Source organism: Festucalex cinctus, chromosome 8 (assembly GCF_051991245.1).
Source record: "Festucalex cinctus isolate MCC-2025b chromosome 8, RoL_Fcin_1.0, whole genome shotgun sequence".
NCBI classification, from domain to species: Eukaryota; Metazoa; Chordata; class Actinopteri; order Syngnathiformes; family Syngnathidae; genus Festucalex; species Festucalex cinctus.
In genome coordinates, this window is record NC_135418.1 from 11,179,389 (window position 1) to 11,199,496 (window position 20,108).

A 20,108-nucleotide genomic window follows, 5' to 3' on the forward strand; every position below is an offset into this window, starting at 1 on the left:
TGACTGGCCTCGCAGCCTGACCCTCATTATAAGCACAAGTAACAAGAATAAGACACAGCCAACCAGGCCTCATTAGGACAATAGAAGGAATGCTCATCAGGGTCGTCACCATGGGCATCTTGGATTGCATATTCTTTCACATTGTTTATCAGAATATGTCCTCAACCATGGAGTTAATGAAGTCATCCATCACGTGTTAAAGTCTTTTCTCTCCCTGCTATAATTTTGACATTTTTAATCAAATTGTACTTGTGAAGGGAGTAGTAAGACCACATTCCTTGTAATTCAGAGTTATGGGCCCCTATTTTGGTTGACGAGTGCCAGTGCGCTCAGCATAAGATTTTTTATTTTTTAAACTGGATGCTTTCTGCAAAATGCTTGAGTGTATGTGGGAATTTGTGGCTATACATCCAGAAGCACATTTTTGAGATCAGAGATCACGGCTCACTTGGCTTTCGCAAGAAATTCAGCACATCACTGACAAACAAGACAGGAAAGAAACATGGTTCAAGTACCTCAGAGATCTATAAAGCATACTGAAGATTTTGCTGGACCCATAGAAGGAAGAAGTTATTTTATACTGACAAACAGTATTTTGCCCTGATAGTGGTTTGTCGAAAACTGCAGTATCAGTCCATATCATTGTTTTCAAATTGCCAGTTTAAAAGCATCTGTGCTGAGGTAACACAATATATTATTAACATTAAGTTATTTTTTTAAGGCAAAATTGAAAACGAGGAACAGGGAAAAATCTTAAAACATTTTTACTCAATAGTGCAACTGTCATGACTCCGGTCATGCAGGAGTAATGTTTGGGTCTTGTCTCATGTCTAGGGTCACGTACGGGTTATTTTCGTAAAAAGGGTTTGGTTTAAACCGAGGGTGGGGGCGTGGGGGTACTGTCATGACTGTGTTTTGTTTGTGGCAAATGTCCGATACTTGACTTTATTTGAACTGATGATTTGTTTGAGGCAAATGTCCAATGTCTGGTTTTATTTGTTTTACTTGAACTGATGCAATCGGCGTGTAACTATGTGATGTTAAGAATCTTTAATCTCTATACGGTCAGCAGCGAATCAGATAAATCCAGGTCAGTCCTGTCTCAGCTCCTTATATGGTCAGGAGCCAATCAGCAGTGAATCAGATCAGTCCATGTCACTCCTGTTTCAGCGACCTATCAGGGTTACTCACATGTCTAGCCTTAACCAATAAGATCGATTCACTGTCTATTTAAGCTGTCTGTGTGTTGCCGGATTATTACTCACTGTTCCTCGGTGCTTCTCCGCAGCCCAAGGGGGCTTGGCGTCTCGTGATTCTCGATGCATTCTCGTTGTTTAGTCAAGTTATGCGAATAAATAGTTAAAACCTTATTTGTGTCTGCGCTCTGAGATCCAACCCTTCAGCACACAACAGCAACAAATGTAGAACAACATATAACACTGTAAACTACTAAAAATATACCCTCAGGAATAATGAATACACCTTAAAACATTGGATTTGTTTTAAGTTATGATCTTACATGTGTTAAATCACTGCTACATGTGTGCGTTCGAAAAGGCGACACTTTGGATTGCTGCTCTGGTTCGCCGGCTGCACGGCTAGCTAGTAGTGGCTAAAATGCTAATGTTGACGTGGGCAGGCTGTGCAAACTCCGCTCACGTTTTCATACTTTCCACATCATCACGTGGGTGGTGCTTGTTCAAATGATTCAACAGGACTGTAGTCTGACTCTTGCCTGTTTCTGAGGACATTAGCTCAACGGCCAGCTTCATTTACACCACGTCAGCTTGCAGATACTGCCACACAAGCAACGGCAAAGAACTTCTCTTGTCACTTCTCTTGTCTTTGGAAGATAATCATGGACGGTCATCACGTTGCTGCACGTTTGGTCATTAAAGTTACTTTGCAGTTTACTGTATCATGGTGACAGTCTTTTTCTTCCCTGCTCATACTGTACCGCAACGCATAATGAGAAACTTGTCAATACAGTTATCAAAAGTGACTGACAGCTTCAGTAACACTTGTGTCCCTTGTTTCTTGTATCAGCCATTCAACGCTTATCATTTACGCTTGAGTGCTCGGGTTTACTCAATCTCTCCTCCATTGTAAGAAAAATAATTAACCATGTATAGTTCTATTCCCTCCCAGAGGAATGGCGCCAATTGGATGTGACCCAAGCCAGTGCTCGTGCCGTGTTAACACTCACAGGCCAATCAGAAGCATTTGTTCAGCAGTCCCAAGGCACACGCACACGCACGTGTGTCATTGTGCCTTAGGGACTTGGCATTGATTTTTGCAGCCCTTTACCATGTATAACTGTGCTCTTTACCTTTAGTGTTTGATTTGTAAATCAGTCCCAGAACACAAAGTAGTGGGGATGGAAGGTGAGGGAGGGAGCAAAGTCTCTTGCTACTAAAAATAAATCCACAGTGTCGATTCGGGTTGAACAAAAATGTCAATACCTTAATATACTGATGGGTGTATAGTTCTCCCATGTTTGTTTACAGTTTTTCTATTCTCCGCCAATATTAAAATTGCAAGACGTTCCCACCACACCCGCTATAAGTTTGAGGATTAAAACAGACGACTTACACTAAATAAAGGCATGATTGTCATGTGGATTCTGATTGAGGGAAAATGATGGTCAATCAAATGAATAATTATTGACAGATTTATTGTCATTGACCTGAAATGTTTGGTCTTTTAAACAGCATACATAATGTAAAATCACTCTTGTGCCTTCCATTATGTACTTGATGGCCTCCTATAATTCTCACCAGAAGCATTACATTGATTTATTGAAGACCTCGTAAATTTTTCTTCTTTTCCCTTCAGCCGAGTTCAATTCCAAGAAGGACACCCGAATCACTGGAGCCAATTAATGTCCAAACAGATGTGCAAAGGCGAGAGCTAAGCTTTGCTGCAGGGTCAAGTGGCCTGAATCTAATCTCTTCAACAGAATTACATTTCCATTATCACGATCCTAAAGCTGGAGACTGGCTTAGGCTGCAAGAGGCCTGGAAGCTATTATGTAATCACATGATGCCTTTGGCGTGGAATAACTACACATGATTGACCTCAGTGGAGCACACAGAGTGTGACACTGTTATGCTCATGGACTAATGGTTATATAGACAAATGAATGGATGAATAACAATTTATTTCGATCTGTGATTTAAAAAAAAAAAACACAAAAAACAACAACACAGATCTGTCATTAAAAAAAAACACGCAGAGATCGAAAAGGCGTAGGCTGAAGCTCACACTTATTTTACGCCTCATTCAAAACAATTAACTTAAACATCACAAAAATAATAATATATTAACAACAACAATGTCAAGACAACTTTCATTCTCTTATTTTTCAATAATCTTATTTTAGAACAAACGTTAAACTTAATAATGGTCTGACACCCTTTCAAGTCTTCATCAAGATTGTTTCATACTTTCACACCACTTATAAAAATACATTCATCTTTTATTTTAGTCCTGGATTTTATTCTGTCAAAATTTTGCTTTGCTCGGAGGTTGTATCTGTATTCGTTTTTCCAAAACATATTTTCTATAGGACTAGCCAGCTGTTTATAAGACAATTTATACATTGTCACTGCTATTTTATAATTTACCAAGTCCCCAAATTTTAAAGCTCTTAACTTAATAAACAGATCATTTGATGGTTCTCTACAATTTGACTTTGATATTATCCTTACAGCTCTCTTTTGTACAATAAATATTGATGTGATGGGATATTTACAAACAATAAGTTATATAAGGAATAACCAAAAAATAATACAAAATATACAGAGCATGTTGGTTTAACAGATCCTTCATTGGAATGATTTTGCTATTTTTGGTTTGACACAATTTATATGCATTTACCATTTCAATTTATGGTCCAAAATGACACCCAAGAATCATATCAAAAGCTCTTTCAATTTCTGTATCGTCTATTCTCAATTTCACTGCTGAATCTATATTACGGTTACCAAATATACAATTTGTTTTACTTGCATTATAATGATAACTTATTCAAATCAAACCACATTTATTTTATTTTATTTGCTTTACCAAATTCAATTCACATCCAACAATGGTGATAAAATCATTTAAGTGAGTCCCAGAACAACAAAATAAGTGTCCTCTGCAATTAACAGATTTAGACACCAAACATAAATCATTCAGATACAGAAAAAATAATATTGGCCCTTGACCGGCCCTTGTAGGACTCCCCGTTACCTTTAAAACACATAATCAATTTTAGTACAAGATACATATTGCCATCTATCACTCAAATAGGAGAATACACAGGAATTAGCCCCTCTGACACCTCTTACACAATATATACAATAATAATCCATGAGCTATCGATCAAAGGCTTTTTTTTTTTAATATCAATAAAATGTACTATTTTTTGTAATTTATTGTCTATTGCAGTGGCTACTTCATGAGAGCTAATCCTGTTGACTGATTCATTCTAAAACCATAATGATGGTCACTTATTAAAATGCTATGTTTTTCAATAAAGCTCTCCAATCTATCACAAATAATTTCTCCAGAATTTTAGAAACTTGCAATATCTTTTCCACCAGATTTAAATAAATGAATAACCTTTGCTGTCTTCCCTCGGATATTTTTCAGTTGAAAGTGACAAATATAGGTCAGGTTTAACCACATCTTCTGTAACAGGGGTGTCAAAAATACGGCCCTCGGTCCAGAAAAGGCCTGTCAGGGTCCAATCTGGACTGTGAAGACAGAACACAAACTTCAATTGTTCACTAAAATTAACTGTTGTGACTAATTTTCTCCACTTAATAAATGACAATCTGAAATTTGGCTCTTAGTCAGGATTTGATGCAAATATTGTGCGCTCAATTTTTGTTAAGAAAATTCTGATTACTCTGCAATAAAATACAAAATAAATGAGAATATTTTCAGAATATTTGTGTAATTATTTGCTTAAAAAGTGAACATACTTGACTTCAGTAGCTAATACGGTGATCAATAAGTTGCAAACTGATTGATTTGAGTATATACTGTAATTGTCTCCTTCCAGTTTTCTTTAATTTATTGTGTTTGTGTATAAAAAGACGCTGATGCAAACAGAGAAAAATCGAGTACCTGAGGCAAATAGGGACTTTACACTTGAAAGTGTAAAACATTACTTATGCATTAGGTATGTCTTTGAAGAAGTCAAAACATGCATATTCCCGAGTCCTTCACCCCAAATAATGCATATAAAATCAATTATTCATTTGTGAATGTTTATTTCACTTCAAAAAGTATGACAGAGGCCTTGATGTCGGGGGGAAGAAACTGTTCCCATGCATACAATGCCCTCGATGGAAGTTTATACTTTTAATACAGAACTGTCCTTGAGCATGAATTAGATAAGTGATCGCTAGGAAAAACAGACAGCCCTTAAGATCAGCTTTGTTTCAGTCGGTATTGAGTGTGGTGGGAACAATGTAGTAAGCAGCAGCAATGGCATCTATAAATTATTTGCATTCCAGTTTTTAATTATTACAGAAATACCAGACTATATAAGAATTAATTGCTGATTTTACCAGGCCTGATGTGTGTGTAAGTTTCATGACTTTTCATGCATAATTAAACCCTTAAAATTAGCATTGTTTCCTTGGCGAATGGCGTGTTGCCACAGCAACAGCATTTTGCAAAAACTCACAAACGTCGTCATTTTCAATATTAATGAAGGCCTGAACACTCTTCCGAGCAAATATGAGGTAGATCTGGTTAGCGCGCTTGCAGAAAACAATGGAAGTAAAAAACATCTCCTTTCACCAGTTGGTGGCGCTACCACTGTGATGAAAAATATGTTTGTAGATGTCTACAGGCCTGGACTCTTATCAAATCTGTGAAATTTTGACAAGATAGTATTATCTAGGCCAAGTTATCGGTGGGTTGCAATCACGTGATTCCGATGGCGTGTGAAATTCAATTGGGGGTCAGGAAGTACGCCCATTGAAAATGATGGAGTGCGACTATGCAAAAGCATTGGGTGAGCCTGAACGTAGCTGACAGGCTCTAAAAATAGTAAAATATGTCGGATGTAATCCTTACACTCTGAGGAAAAGAGATTTTTACGAACTCGTGTCTGATTTGCCTGGTGCGGAGGCCATCAACATTGTACTACACCGCTAGCCAAATGAAGCCGTAGCCTATAAAAGCCTGGAGGCTTCCAACTATTTCGTGTGTGGTTGGGTCAGTGAACTCGGATCAAAAGAAGCACTAAATGACTGCCGTCTTGTTTTTGTTCGGGTGAGTAAATGTGATTCAGAATCATTCTCTTTTCAACTCAAATGTAGACAAAGGTACCACTGGCATCAGGCTACAAGCTAACTGTTACTTTACCTGCTGTTTTCTACGTGTTGATAGGTTAACCATTCTCAGAGGTCTAATGTATGTTGTGGCCATCCTGGAAGAAGGACCTCAATTTTAGAACCACTCGTTGTGATAGCTAACATAGCTAGCATTGCTAAAAAGAAAGACACAGCCACCTAGCATGGACACACAAGCTGTAGAACAAACTCCACATAGTATTCACGGTTAGCTATGTTTCCGGTAATATCAACACCAGCCTGTTGAGAGTTTTATTCAGCTGTGTAAGTACTGTAGTTTCATTACCGTATCCTTACCTTTCACAAAGTGATCACTGCATATACGAGCGTTGTCCAACTTTGCTCCTCCAGATTTTAGGCGAAGGTTTTTAATCCAGGTCTGCCATCTTCTTTCTGTATTAAAAATAAATAAAAATAAAAAATCACCTTTATGGGTTACTGCTTTCGGGCCGCGAAAGTACCTTTTATTTTTTTCTTGATAGGACCAGTTAGTACAGCCATAAACAGCACTAAACTTAGGCATTTTCTCAGCTCTTTCCTATGGGGAAATTACTTCCTGTCCCCCATCTGGGGTTGGGCGCTTGTCGTGACGCCACATGAAACCAGCAGTCTTTGTTGCCGTGATTAGACCATCCAAATAAATGATCCATTTTTCAATAATGGTAAATAGCAACAATATCAAAAACTTTGCTTTCACTTTTCATCTTGAACATCCATTGATTATTTTGCATTCCACTTACTGAATTATTACAGAAATACCAGACTAAGAAGAGAGTTCAACATAGGTTACCAAGACTTTCTTACAGTGAAGTTAGCTTTTGAAAAACCCAACTCCCATTTCAAGGCTCTGTTCTATCTCACTGTGTGAATATCGTCATTTAACTCATCAGAAAAGATCACATTCTGGCCAAATTCAAGTAGAAAGCAACATTGTTTCCGATTTCTTTTCACTGCCACCTTTGAGACGGAGCCGCATGGCGCTACTTTTCAGCTAACCCTTTAATTACACTTTCTAGTATACTCCTCTAGTCTGGACCTTTACTTGCTCCCATCCAGTGCGTTGGGTTTAATTTCAGAAGTGGAGTCTGGAGTGTGGGAGTCAGGCCAGCGGCTGTCAGCAATCAATCATTATTCTGCTTTAAACTTTTGTTCTCTTGCTCAGCTCTGCCCAGGAGAAGACTTTGCAGCCTGACTTGCATGTCATTCATTGCTTCCGCCTACCTCATCCACTCTGCCAAGCTTTATCAGTTCTGTAGAGCTGCTTCCTGTTCCAAACCAATCTGGATTTCATTGTGCTTGGCTTTGGTTCCAACCTTGCTCAAGGCCTATAGATCCAGTCTTGACAACCTCACCGCTCACCCTCCCAAGCGCGTGAAAGAAAGTTTCTAATCTAAAATATTTCACTTTATTGTTGTCTCCAGTCTGTGTTCCGCACATCTCTGCCAGAATTGACATAATAGCCAATAACAGCGGAACAATCCATGAGCGATATGGCAACAAAATGGTCCAGCAGGGATTTAGAAAACATTGTTCACATGGAAACATGGCTTCAAAGCAAGACAGAAATGTTAATTAGAGGACTTGCATCAAACAAAATGTCAAGTTAACAGCGTAGTTGGAGTCTTGCTAAAGTTTGCTTCTTAGCTTCCTTTTAACTATTAGCAATATAAAGGTTGATAGTCGAGGATCTTTAATGCTTCAAGTACCTTAGCTATTGCTATACCAGCAGATCGCTAAGACTATGAAGTATACTAAACATAAAGAAATACAGAAACCTAATTGTGTTGAAGGGGAAAAAAAAAGAAAAAAAAAGAAGAATGTTGACATTTTTGGTTGAGTGTGTCCCGAATTTACCTGACAACATGATGATTCGAGGTGGACATGTGGAAGCACTGATGCAACTCGGCATCAACCGATGGCAGCCCTTCAGTAAGCTCGCAATCTGTCAGGCAAGTCACTCAGGGACTGTATAATTACAACTGATCATCCACTGACAGTGTCTTGCCTGCAAAGCCTTTCGATGTCGGAGAACCCAACTTGTCATCATACAATCTTCCATGAAATGTGTCATTATTATTATTTCATCATATAAACAATAATGGCTGTTGACACATGATAGAAACGGGTTTTTATTTTCATTTATCTGTATGATGTATGTCATATTACTCGTAATGGCATGCATGGTGGAGTTGGAAAGGAAAGATACATTGCCAACCATAATTATAGCCAGTAAGACATGTTTCTGCTCTTCATCTCATGGATGTATGGTATATAATATGATCTTGTGTTTACCAAAGTGAAGACCCTTTACCGCAATTTTCAATGACCTCTAAAATAATTTGATGATGGAGACATGCTGACAATCACATTCATCACTGGCGTGGGGAGCCATGTAATGGATATGAAGACGGTGCTGGTGACAGGAGAAGAAGAGGTAGGAGTGAGGGATGAGGAATACAGAAATTCAAAAAAGGAGAGCAACTAAAATCCCAAGTGAGAAATCAATTCACATGTGCATCATATCAATGATGACAAATGACTCCTCTTTGCCTAACCCTAATAAATTTGATTTATGTTTTTTAAAGTACCAGCAATATGTTAACTCCCGTCTTCAAATGGATCCTGAAGGAGTCGTTGTCCCGCCAAACTCTAAACACTGATTACATTTATGATGCTGTTGTGCACTGTCTGACATCAACGCTCACTGAGCCAATTAACTTCCCGGTCTAACAGTTTTGTCTTATTCTTTTCTTTGCGCACGCCTGTAAGTGTGACACATTGTTGACATTGCTGACATCTTTCCAGACTCTGCTCACAGGTATTTACAGCGGGATGGGCAATAATTCAATCTTGCGTGGCAGTAACAAGCGTTTTCAAAATGGCACCTGTGAGACCTTTCTTTATTATTATCTTCCAATGTTTGTATGTTGTCTGTCAGCGCTTGGTTGGACTACTAGAAACAAGTTTAATTCAAGAAAGACCCACTCCAGTGGAGATGTGTCTTGCCTTTCTTCAATGGATGGAGGACCCGTTTTAAGTGGCTCGCTCATCGGGACCTTCAACATGTGTTTCCTTTCTATATTTTCAGAGTATTCGTTGGAAGGTCAAAGATCTGTAGAGGATGAGGATTGTTTAGTTTATTAGTGCAGGAGAAATAATTGGTGAGGGGTGTCAAACTCATTTTTGTTGCGGGCTACATCCTAATTATGTTTTCCCTCAGAGGGCAATTATGACTGTGAATACAAATAAATCTATCATCGCCTCATATTAGTCATAGTAAAATCAACTATTACTCTATTTTAAAAGTGAGATTGTAAAAAAATTATGCAATTTATAAAGGTTATAAAATGTGGGGACAAGTTGCAATGTTAATATGTTAGCAAGAAACAAATACTGTATAATTTGTCTTCGTGGGTGTTAGGCTCTGGAACTGGATCCCAAAAACACAGACACCAAATAAGATTTCAATTCTTTATTCGAATTTGAGAGGCGGGGAATGAACTTGACTAGGCCGGAAATTGCTGTTTACTTGCTGCTTGTTTGTTTGCTATTTCCTTCTTTGTTTTGGTTAGTTTTATGGTTTTCTTTATGGAAGTTTTATTATGTAAATAGGTTGAAGCAGTAGATTTAAAGGTGGAACTGTTTATGTGGTAAATTAGGTTATGGGTGTGTGTTTACATGTATTATGTGTATGTAGGAGGACGGAAGTTATGTTATTTACTTAAGGAGAAGGGGTGGGAGTAAATAAGTTTTACTTCTTCTCACTCCTTTTTGTATATATGATTGCTTTCTTTACTATTGTACGTTTTCTTTGATTTTCTTTTCTTCTTGATTATTGCCATTTTATTTATGGATTAAAATAATGATATATTCGAAATAAACATTTCGCACAAACAAAAAACAAACAACGAGAATGTATCAAGAACCAAGAGACGCTAAGCTAACTTGGGCTGTGGAGGTGCACAGGGGAACAGAAGAAATATATATATATATATATATATATATACATATATATATATAGACAGCAAATCGATCAGATTGGCTGTGGCAACATGTGGGTAACAGAACTGACATAGATTTCTCTGATTGGCTTCTGACCAGATAAAGATTAAAGATTCCCGACATCACATAGCTTCTGACTTCACATAGCTTCTTACCAGTTGAAACTAGATGTCGGTTACATGCTGAGTGCATCAGTTCAAAACAGACACTTAACCCCACAGTCATGGCCCGAACATAACCCTTGCCCCAAACAAAACACAGTCATGAAAGTGGGGCTGCATAAAATGATGTGGTTGTCCGATTGGGCTCCCAGGCCTTAAGTTTGTCACGTACTTTCAATAAATGAAATCTAATTTTCTAGGGAGTCCTTTGAACACATTCCAATAATACTAATATACAAAATGATGTAACAAATAATTATGTACACAATAATGATAAAAAAAATAACCCACAACATAATACAAAAACATTTAAACAGGCGGCCACGTTCAATTCTTTATAATTGAGGTGATGCCATATTTTCACCCATAGAATTATTCGTCGTTCGTCACTGATGGCGGCCGGCACTGTTAAATATTTATTGATGGCGGGGACAGGGGCCAGAAACGGGGTGTCAGCCATTTGGGAAACTTCCCTAATTCCCAATAGCCAGTGCAGTCCGCACCTGCACACTAAAATATTGAAGTCAATGAATGGCCTTATGTTTGAAAATCTTACATCCAGTGTCTCATTATATTTTAATACCTTGAAGTGCCAAACATCAGAGGGAAATCTTCTTACATGTGTTTTTGTGTTTTTGTTGTTATCTAAATTAGTCATGATCCTCAATTGGATTGCATTTCAGATGATGGTGACACTTTTCTACTAAGGACATAAAACACATAAATGCACTCTGAATTTAAAGGGAGCCGCTTTGAGGCCGGGAATTAAGTCAGTCCCACAACGGCGCACATCTACAAAAATACCAAAAGAAAGAAAAGTTCACCCATGTGTGCAGTTAGACTGCACTAAGACTTGCATTGGGCACAAAAATAGGAACCTCAAAATTGACCATACTGTTAGGTGTGACTGGAGGCTACATAGTGCACTGTGATTGGCTGGCTACTCGATTAAGGTGTACCTAGACATCTTGGACAGGCTACAACCCGAATGAGCTCGATGGATGTTGCAGACATCTATAGACAACTGGGACCTGAATAAATGGTGAAAGAAAATGTTAGTTATCCTTTAAAAAGAGTGAAGTACAATCTGAAGATGGGATCCTCACTGCTCAAAATGAAAGCCCAAGTCATTTTGAGTATATTTGATGTTGTCTCTGTGTCTTTTTTTTTTTTGTATGAGCCTCAAAAGAGGCTGCCTATAGCCACTGCTGCAGCATGATCAATAGATTCAGTCACGTGACCAATCTTCCCAGAAATACAGTCAATTAAGTTGAAAGAAAATAGACATGTGATTGATTAAGTAGACACAAATGGGCCTTTCAGCTCTATCACTGTACCAGACTTAAACCAATGGACCAGGAGGGGGGAGGGATATAGACTATACACGGATACTGTATGTGTATATCCTGATGATCATTACCACTTGTTTTGTTTTGGGGGGTTTTTCTAATATATTTCTGTGCAACGGGCGGCACGGTGGTCGAGTGGTTAGCACGTCCGCCTCTCAGTTCTGAGGACTCCGGTTCGAGTCCAGGCTCGGACCTTCCTGGGTGGAGTTTGCATGTTCTCCCCGTGCCCGCGTGGGTCTTCTCCGGGTACTCCGGTCTCCTCCCACATTCCAAAGACATGCATGGCAGGTTAATTGGGCGCTCCAAAATTGTCCCTAGGTGTGCTTGTGAGTGTGGATGGTTGTTCGTCTCTGTGTGCCCTGCGATTGGCTGGCAACCAGTCCAGGGTGTCCCCAGCCTACTGCCCAGAAACAGCTGAGATAGGCGCCAGCACCCCCCACGCGCGACCCTTGTGAGGAATAAGCGGTCTAGAAAATGGATGGATGGATATCTGTGCAACTCTACCAAATGGGGAGCAATGTACACTGCATCACTGATGTAGTGTACATTGACAGTGTCTGATCCCGTGAGTTCCCACGGCATTATTGAGAGAATTTGGAAACTGAGGTACTGTACTGCAATATTTACAATACTGTTACATCCCTACAATTCACAGATCCCAGGCTCACTGCTAATTAGCTTCTCTATAAGCCATGTCTCTATGTTGAAATAAATTTCAGCATTGGAGAGAGGCAATTATTTATGGTTCTAGGGAGATAATGCCGAAAGAGTTTATATATATATATATATATATATATATATATATATATATATATATATATATATATATATATATATATATATGTAATTGCCCTCCACACAAAAAAAAAAAAAAAAGAGTTGCAGTTTTACATGCAACTGCTTTTCATTATTGCAATGTTTCATTATTATTGTGCAGTCTTTCACAACAAAATGATGCATCGAATTTGTGTTGTTTAGTGTCCAGACAATAGAAGAAAACACGACCAAACTAAACTGCTGCTTTGGCACTGAGTATCCATTTGCGGGCCTCAATCTACTGTACTCGCAAGGCAGAGTGCAAATTAGGAAGAGCTGCTTTATCTAATTAAGAGTGTATCATTAGTAGGCAGGCCCTCTGGCTGCAAGCTCTTCATTTGTGTGCCTGTGAAGAACAAGAAGTTGGTGACAGTGATATTTGACACCAACACTAAGAAAGACCATTCAGGAAAAGAACATCATTAAGTTAGCGATGTTATACTTACGACTGTATTAAGTGCCACTACCACTTTCATGCTCACTAGATTGTTTTTTGTTTTTGTTTGTACATTGTTGCCTCATAGAAAAAAACAACAACAACAAAAACAATTTCGTGTGTAGTGTTATGTGTAGTGTAAAGCTTGTTAAACTCGGAAGCATGTATTGGGGTTGTGGGAGCCACTTTTCAAGCACAAACTGTAAGTCATAATGTCATCGCGGACCATAATGATATTTCACTTTAGATGTGCAGCACGTTCGGTGCTATCCGAAATGGGCGGGTTTTAGGATCAGAGGTTTAAGGGTGCTGAGCTCCTGGCCAGGAATGATAATTTGATCTTCTTTATACAGGGTCAGGCAAAAATGATCTGGCACGTTTGTAGGTTTAATAAAAGACAAATAATGTAAAGAAACAAAAAAAGTGTTTTTATTTTCAAAAAGTATGCATAATGCCATTTATTTTTATTTATTTTTTTATATAATGCCTTTTTGTGTTGTTTCTGTATACTGCAATTATTTTTTGTTTCTGTTTCAGTTGATGCCATGAATTGGACTGGTGAACATTGCACTTTCATTGTGGAAATGTTTATCAAAACAAACAAATCTGTAACTACAACACGACATGGCCCCAATACCAGCTCGTAACACGATCTTGTTATGGGTTGATAAACGTTACCACAATGAAAGTTTGATTTTCACCAGTCCATTTCATGGCATCAACTGAAAAAAGAAACAAAAAATAATGGCGCTATACAGAAACAAAACTACGGAGCTCCTAAAGTGACATGGGGAAAAAAAATAAAAAATAAATATGTTTCTTGTCCGGATTAAAAAGTTTCTAGTCCGGACGAGAAACTTTCTTGTCTGGACTCGAAACGTTCTTGTCCGGGCAAGAAAAAAAAATTCCCATGTCACTTTAGGAGCTCCGTACAGAACAAAAAGGCATTACATGAAAAAAATAAATAAATAAATAAATAAATAGCATTATACATACTTTATAAAATAAAAACACATTTTTGTTTCTTTACTTTATTCGTATTTTATTAAACCTACATATGTGTCAGATCCTGTTGCCTAACCCTGTACATTTTAATACAATTTGACTGTTCCCATATGTATAAAAGAGAAGTGCGACACTTTTGGGGAATGTCTGTGAGTGTACCATCAAATCAGAAAAAAAAAAGAAAGAAAGATATAGCCACAGCAGACGTGGAATGGAATGCATTTATAAAACAAACATACTGTAACCCTACTAATTTCTTTTCACACTGCACTCGCTCAGTGTGAATCTATGTTCTCTGCCCCTCACCACATCCACAATGAATAGGTTTGACGTGAGTGCACAGTGTTCTGATAAATACAGTGTGAAAAGGGTTTACCGTAATAGTTATTTACTGGAGAAAAGCAGACCCATACAGTGAATACTAAACATAACATTAATGGACCTTTGACTTATTTTTAGGATTTAAAAAAAAACAAAAAAAAACGTATGGAATACTTGAGTATTTAAAACACATGAATAGAAATTGACTTTTGTAAACACTTTCAATGTTAAAATCCTCGCGTTATGCCTCCCTGAGGTTGTTGGTTCAATTTTAGGCCATTGTGACCATGTCCAAGTATCCTTGAGCAAGATACCAAACCCCCGGTTGCTCCTGATGCTGCATCATCAGTAGGTGAATGAGTAGTCCAAATGTAAAGTGCTTTGATGGGCTTGTAAGGTGGAAAAGTGCTATACAGTATAAGTGAAGGACCATTTACCAATGGGCATCATGTCAGTTAGCTTATCAGTGGCATGAATGGGGGAATGAGTGGAACAAACCATTACATTTCAATCAAGTACTAAATGGTTATACACATTTCTAGCTTGTTTAAAAAGGACATAGAGGGAAAAGCCTCACATTTACAGAGTCCTTTGAGTCAATTTAGGGTTGCCTGTGCTATATTGTTCAACTTTAATAAACGGTTTAATCTCGCTACCTTGTCTTGGGGGGGCTCAGTGATGGCATTGTGTGACAAGCTTATGTGCCCAAACCACAAAACATAAAAAAGCACCAATGAATTGAGTTATGACATTGATGTGTCCACACACAGTAAATGAAGCAAAGCCATCACCAAAGTTACTATTTGATCAATGTCCTTGATGCATTCAGTTTCAGCGAAGTTATTGAATTTTGTATTTCAGTATAATATCACAAATTCCTCTTGTAAGTGACTTAAACATAGAAGTAGTCTCCTTTAAAGTGTAAGAGACATGAGACAAATCACCTGAAAAAATAAAAAATAAAAAAAAAATAAAGAAAGAGTACAAGTACAGATCCAAGGATTTCGGCCTCGTAAAAATTAAATATTTTCGTGAATTTCGCAAGCCATGACAGCTCATTTCCACGCCTATGGAGAGAAATTTGTGTCTTTATTTTCAATCAAACAAAAAAGGAATTTGCAATCAAAAAAAAATTTCAATCAAACAAAAAGGGGATTTGCAATCAAAAAAAAAATTCAATCAAACAAAAAGGGGTTTTCATATAAAATAAATATTTGCAAACAAAAAAAAACATTTCAAACATGGATTTGTATTTTAATAAAATCTTTTGCAAACATTTTTTTCGTTTTGTTTGCAAATCTGTTTTTTGGTTGCGAATCTGTTTTTTGGTTGCGAATCTGTTTTTTGATTGAAACCTGTTTTTTGGTTGCGAATCTTTTTCTGTGTTGTGTGGGCGGGGTCCTCCGTTCAACCGATGATAGAAGCCTTGTCATTGGTCAGCTTGGAAGCCGCTGCGACAACTTTCATTGGTCAGATAGGAATGGGGGTGTGACAATGTTCGTCTGACTATTTCCTGGTTCATTTTGTCCAGTCGCCGCCAGCATCGAGGTAAATATGACACCCCCCCACTTCTAGTTTTCCGTTTTGTTTATCTGACATTTATCTAAAAGCAACCCTTGATCTATCGTTTATCCGGTGATTTGTTCTAACCATTACAATTAACGTAATCACTCACTCAGCATTGCTTAGCCATGTTAGCTAGCTCGGTAACTGATGGTCCGATACATGAGTCAGTCATGAAGCTATGTTGTTGGCAGTCAAAACACAAATATACGGCTAATTTGGGATAGCTGTTAGGATGAAGTTTTGTTGTTTTTTTTTATACTCATAAAGAAACCTTTGCATTTGTTTCACATACAGGCAGGGCTGGGAATCGAATTTATTTACACTAGCTGCTTCCCCTAAATCTTGGATGTTTGAAGTAGAGATTAAATTCGTGATAATTCTGTGATTATTATTTATTGGTCCTGGTTGTTTACTGTATGAGTCAGATTGAAACAGAAGGGGAATCTGAGTTGTAGGTGTACTTTTGCAATTACACTGACTAGATTTTTTCTTTTAGAGTGCGAGCAGACCAAGGGGTAGAAAATGTAGACATAGCGAGATGCATGTTTACTGTAAGAGGAGCAGGCCAGGGCAGTTTTATTGCTGGTAAAAGCGTACATAACCAGAGGAAAAAACTTTATATGAGTAAAAGTTCTTGGAGTTACTGTAGCTTTCATAAATGTATTTGATATTACAGATCCAGCAAGCTGAAGAGACACTACCCTTGGACCATCACGGTGAACACGGGATCGTTATACCTGACATCCACTGTCGTTTACCTGAGGAAAGACTTGTTGCTTTACGGCAAATCAATCCAAACAAGGAGTCCTTGAGTTTTGGTCGCGTCATTTATTTGCAGACTCTCAATGTTGCTTCTAGTGCTAGTGTCTCGCGGCCCAAAGGGTCATTTAAATTTATGTAAAAAATGAAAATAAATTCCTGTGTAAAACAGTTTGACTTTTATTTCATAAAAAAAAAGCATGCATATGAACTAACAACCAGTCAATTATTCAGCATTTTATACAGGCATTTTTCTCAAGAAATGATTGGCCTGCCAACAAGAAATCAAGAAAGCTCAGAAAATGAACTGTTAAACTTAAAACAAACATTTTGGTAGAAACAGCCTGTAATTACTCAAAAAAAATGAAATGGATGTGATTTTTTATTTTTTTTTTTGCCCTTTCAATTACACTGTGTCAAATCTGGCATCAAAGGTGATAGCAGTCAGTAGATGTGATTTAAAGGAATGGTAATCACTCATATGAGCAGTTGGAAATGTAATGGTGTTTGTGCAGGGGGTAACATAATGTGTGACCTGGCATGTGTACCTCACAATTGTGGTCAAAGTTTATTGATATTTTAAATTGCTCTCTGTCTGACATAAGCAGGTGCTTGTGGTCCTGCTCAGTTATCCACAGCATCACCTCATGAAGAGAGGTGACCAACCACCAACTTCATCTTCTGCATCTAAAAAGTAAAGAAAAGTGTGCTTGAATTAAGTACCAAACATGTAAAAAAAAAAAATAATTCTGACAAAGTTATGTTTGACACATGTTTTGAACATTATTGAAACAGGAAAACTACAATGAAACAATCACAGGAACTAAATGTATTTATATTACGTAATTTGTCACTTCCTCTGTATTTCAAACACCCAAGACATAATAAATGTAGCAGAGGCTACTTATTTCAATGACCAGAACTTCTCATAAGTGATTAATAATTAGCATTTTATTAATGTAATGATGTAATGTAATAAAATAATCACGAATAAGCATAATAACAGCTATCTCAGCAGAAGGTTTATTTGGGCCGTTTCTCGTACCAACAAAACATCACGATTCATGACTAGACTAACTAAAATCAAACGGTTACGTGGCCTGGATCCTAGTCGTAGCAGTGTCACCGGTTTGACGGTGCATGAGTTCCCCCTCTTTTTCAACCTGACTCGTACAGTAAACAACCAGGACCAATAAATAATAATCACAGAATTATCACGAATTTAATCCAAGATTTAGGGGAAGCAGCTAGTGTAAATAAATTCGATTCCCAGCCCTGCCTGTATGTGAAACAAATGCAAAGGTTTCTTTATGAGTATAAAAAAAAAAAACAACACTTCATCCTAACAGCTATCCCAAATTAGCCGTATATTTGTGTTTTGACTGCCAACAACATAGCTTCATGACTGACTCATGTATCGGACCATCAGTTACCTAGCTAGCTAACATGGCTAAGCAATGCTGAGTGAGTGATTACGTTAATTGTAATGGTTAGAACAAATCACCGGATAAACGATAGATCAAGGGTTGCTTTTAGATAAATGTCAGATAAACAAAACGGAAAACTAGAAGTGGGGGGGGGGTGTCATATTTACCTCGATGCTGGCGGCGACTGGACAAAATGAACCAGGAAATAGTCAGACGAACATTGTCACACCCCCATTCCTATCTGACCAATGAAAGTTGTCGCAGCGGCTTCCAAGCTGACCAATGACAAGGCTTCTATCATCGGTTGAACGGAGGACCCCGCCCACACAACACAGAAAAAGATTCGCAACCAAAAAACAGGTTTCAATCAAAAAACAGATTCGCAACCAAAAAACAGATTCGCAACCAAAAAACAGATTCGCAAACAAAACGAAAAAAATTTTGCAAAAGATTTTATTAAAATACAAATCCATGTTTGAAATGTTTTTTTTTGTTTGCAAATTTTTATTTTATATGAAAACCCTTTTTTGTTTGATTAAAATTTATTTGAGGTTGCAAATCCCCTTTTTGTTTGATTGAATTTTTTTTTTGATTGCAAATCCCCTTTTTGTTTGATTGAAATTTTTTTTTGATTGCAAATTCCTTTTTTGTTTGATTGAAAATAAAGACACAAATTTCTCTCCATACACGCCAACATGTAAAATTAGGTTCAATTTTGTGTTCATTTTTTCTTTTAAATGATGCTGCAACAAACAGGTGGCCCAACTCGGAGGGTTTTTAGCTCGTAATTCAAAAATCATGAAATACTTTGTATGGATTCGAGGAACCATTCACATTGGTGTGTATATCCTCCTGACTACCAGGAAAAACAAATATTGTCCAATCATGCTTATTTTTTATATTCCCCAGTCTTTGTGAATTAACTGAAATACGGAAAAAGAAATTAAAAAAAAAAAAAGTTTTTATTTTTAAGCTATGATGTGTCCACTACAGAGGACATTTTTTAAAACTTAAATGCTAGGCTCAAATACAGTTAAAATAATCCAAACAATACTTTAATGTGTTATTAAGAGTCTTATAGAAAACATGCTAACAACATTTAAAGCCTAAATTTGTTCAATAAAAAGTGTTATACGTTTACTTTTCCTCTTCCCTAAAAAGTGCTTGCACTGAGGGAAGCCATTTTCTTTTATGATGCAATCAAAGGTAGCAAAGCCCCACCCACACACATTTGGTATCATTGGAAAGCTCTGAATGTCACCTATAGAGCACAAAAGGCAGGAGATATTCAGGTTTAAAAAGGTCCACTACAGAGGACACATTTGAATTGCTGGTAGTCAGGAGAGGAGGATATGATATTATTTAATACAACATATTAAATTGTGTCCCATACACTTTAAGAACACACATTGTTATAATGTGTGCATCTCCCTGCTGTCAAAAGATATGCTGCACATTTTTCTTAGTCTGCATTCATATTTCAAAGTCCATACGCTTGTGCAATAGCCTGAACACGCTCATGGGTACAATTTCTTTTTCTCCATCTGTCTCACAATGCATATTTGTCTAAAAGGGAAATGACTAATACAAGCCGCCATACATATTCACTTTTGTGCATCTTGGTATGCCATCTTGCAGCAAACCGCAGGCTCCCGCCTCAGAGACTTCAACGGCTTTCAGGTCCTACAAAGCCTTCTTGACAGTTCACTTTTCCCCGCGACTCTCAGTTGCCCTGTCTTTCAGTGTGAGTAAATGAAATCCCCTCTCGATAATATTGAATGTGATGTGAGAGCACAAGATCGGGGCACTTTAATCTCAAAGATACCCCCTGAAGGTTTGGGCCGGGCCTTGACACTCCCTGTTCAAACGCTCAACCTCCCTGCCAAGATGAGAAGGAGTAAAGCAGAACC

At 37.7% G+C, this 20,108-nt stretch overlaps 1 protein-coding gene across 1 annotated transcript in view; it reads right to left on the reverse strand.

Moving 5' to 3' along the window:
• LOC144023594 (uncharacterized) overlaps nt 1–20,108 on the reverse strand; it is a 158,340-nt gene that overhangs the window by 114,989 nt on the left and 23,243 nt on the right. Inside the window, exons 5-6 of the mRNA XM_077529232.1 lie at nt 6,654–6,749; nt 6,370–6,433 (exon numbers count right to left, since the gene is read on the reverse strand). The gene's annotated coding sequence lies outside the window, so the exon portion shown is untranslated. The remainder of the gene's footprint in view (nt 1–6,369; nt 6,434–6,653; nt 6,750–20,108) is intronic.